The sequence below is a fragment of the Pinus tabuliformis genome, chromosome 1_2, assembly GCF_031772625.1.
Source record: "Pinus tabuliformis cultivar Carrire ecotype Pingquan chromosome 1_2, CPIR1, whole genome shotgun sequence".
Taxonomy (NCBI): domain Eukaryota; kingdom Viridiplantae; phylum Streptophyta; class Pinopsida; order Pinales; family Pinaceae; genus Pinus; species Pinus tabuliformis.
This window is the reverse complement of record NC_142298.1, coordinates 371,951,082-371,953,839: the sequence shown is the minus strand read 5'-3', so window position 1 is coordinate 371,953,839 and position 2,758 is coordinate 371,951,082. Positions and strand designations below refer to the sequence as shown.

General features: G+C 29.7%; 1 long non-coding RNA gene across 1 annotated transcript; it reads right to left on the bottom strand.

The window, feature by feature from the left end:
• Positions 1–241: 241 nt before the first annotated feature.
• On the bottom strand, positions 242–1,362 carry LOC149205924 (uncharacterized). The gene is made up of 3 exons (XR_016251899.1): positions 839–1,362; positions 701–741; positions 242–504 (listed from the first exon to the last, which is right to left on the bottom strand). It is a non-coding gene; the product is annotated as an uncharacterized LOC149205924 (long non-coding RNA).
• Positions 1,363–2,758: the final 1,396 nt, after the last annotated feature.

Below are 2,758 nucleotides of genomic sequence, written 5' to 3'. Positions count from 1 at the left end.
TATATGTCCCGGATCTGTACATCTAGAACTTGATAATAATTTTCAAGAAATAACATTACTATGAATAATGGAAGTAAAGGAAAATGTTCAAATCAAATCTAAGCACATCCATACATAGAAAAACCAAGAAATTTCAGCACATTGTCATCATGTGTTTCATAAATATGATACTGGAAAAAATGGTAGTAGGCTGTAAGAATACTGCATTAAAATTATCCATCTTCTTTAAGCAGAAGCCGACTTGGGATATGCATACAACCATTATATCCCTCAAAAAGTACATAGTTATTAAAGTCAAATATATATGTATTGAATAGACAGAACTAATATAGTGTACATTCAACCAGAACCCTCGAAGTCAGGTAGTTCATGGCTGCATGAACGATAACATAAGTTTTTACCAATCTATTTTGCATATAAAAGCTCAAAACAAATGGTGCCATTAAATATGGTTTAAACCGTGTTGTCATAGTCTGTCACAACCCTTCGAGAACCTGAAACGACCTAAGAAAGATAAACGAGGACAATTGTTTAGAACCTAGATGAATAGTGTTGTAGAAAGAAATAATAGTCACACCTATCTCCAACTCCTAGTTCGCAGAGGGAGAGAGACTAACCTATGAATGTTTGCAATAGAAGACCTGTTAGAAAATTGAGCTTAACGACGAAAGAAATAAAGAGAATGGAATCACAAATTTACCTATGGTATAGCCTTCAAGGACTGGTCGTAACCGTTATAACCTTGCACCAAAAATACAATTGGCTCAGAGTCACTAGGAGAATTACTTTCTGAAAGAGAGGAGTCCAAACTGATAAAATACATTTAAAAACAAATTACCTGCTGAACCGAAGACCGTGCATCTCGCCAGAAACAGTAGGCTTAACTTCCAATTAATAACCTCATCAATAGTAACCTTCCAAATAACCCCTTGCTCAGTACAATTGTTCCATAAATCTAGAGATACGTCGTTAAGTGACAAGTCCAGAGGAGTTCATGCCTAGGCATCAAAAATGAAAAAAAGGAAGGAAGAAAGAAAAACCCTATGTTTGAAACCATAACTAATTGAAGGGAGATTTGTCGACATGAAAGAAGGTACGTGGTGATGATGAAGTTATTGTGGCCCAAATTGATCTATTAATGGTGAAGGATTGTTGGTGCAGAGCATACCCTCGCAAGCAGAAGAATCCAACAGAGAATGTAGCGATGCCATGGGAGAGGAGGAGGTTACTCCCATAACTACAAAACCTCCATTTTCCAGCATAGATCTAAGCCTAACGCAGCAGTACCGTCGATATGAGACATCTTACTAATCCCAAGCTGAAACCAAATCTGAGGGCCTCAATCCTGTACAGTTGGCTAGGTCTACAGTATTCGGAAGGGATGTATCAATACTTCTTTAATAAGCCGGTCAATATAAATATAATATATGGTCGTCGGACCTTCAAGGTTAAGATAAATCAGAACTATTAAAATGTAACATGAAACCAATAATCTGATATAACCTTGGATTAAATGTTTATGGATGTTCGTGGTCGAACTGGCATTCCTATAAAACGTCATCATGGTACTAAACCATGAGTTAGTAATGGGGAAAGAATTATTCATGTAACCCATATATGTAGAAACATACAAAGGATCCCATTGATGTTAAAGAATTATCTGTGAACATATAGACATTAATAATATAAACCATGAGGAACAATAGTGCTAAGTTATTATTTCGCTGAGGGAAAACAAGGAAAAGGGATTGGTTGAATATAATCCTATAATGGATATTAGCATTAGGAGTTTGTAACTTGCTCAAGGGTAAAAAGATTAAAAAAAAATCGTTGAGAGATAGGTTACACTATAGCTAATTTTGAAATATTTTTGTTGTATTTACTTTTGGTATATGTCATATTATAAATATTGATTTTGATTTAATATAATATTCTCATCTATATATATATATTTATCAATCAAAACATTAACTTCATATATCTTATATAGTTAATTTAAAAAAAATCATAAAAATAGCTAAATTATTATTATTATTATTATTATAAAAAAAAAATTAATATATAAGTTAAAAATATATACAATTAAAAAAATATGGAACAAGCTTCATAGAGATTTATTTTACTTTCCATGGATATATAGCTTTGTTACAATATTATAGGCCAATATAATGGTTTATCAATACCACATGCCTAAAAAATCATAATTCACTTGATAGAAGATTTGTTTATATGACATTTTTTTCAAATACTCAACTTAATTAGAATGGAAAAAGACACAAATAATTTGGAGATAAATTTCAACCTTTGATTGATATATACAGTTATAAATAATTTAAAATATTTCATGAAAGTTAAATCTCTACCATTCATTTAATAATTATTGATAATTTAATTGAAATTTTAAAATCTCTTTCCTAAAATAATCATTTCTATTAACCCATCAATATAAAAATATATATTAATAAAAAATTATTATAATAATATTACTTACTTAAGTCTAATAAGAATGGTGTATAGTAAATATTCACAATAAGGATGGTGTATAGTAAATATTTACAAGTTACAAATTGATATGGAGAAAAAGTTTGTAATTTACATTAGGCTTAATTGACAAAGACATTTTTATATTGGAATCACAATCCTTTCTTAATGTTAATCGCATTAAGGATTTCCTTATACAAATATTATAAAAAATATATTAATTAGATTTTTTTACAAATTTTTATAAAAATATATATTTAAATTTTGTATATTAAAT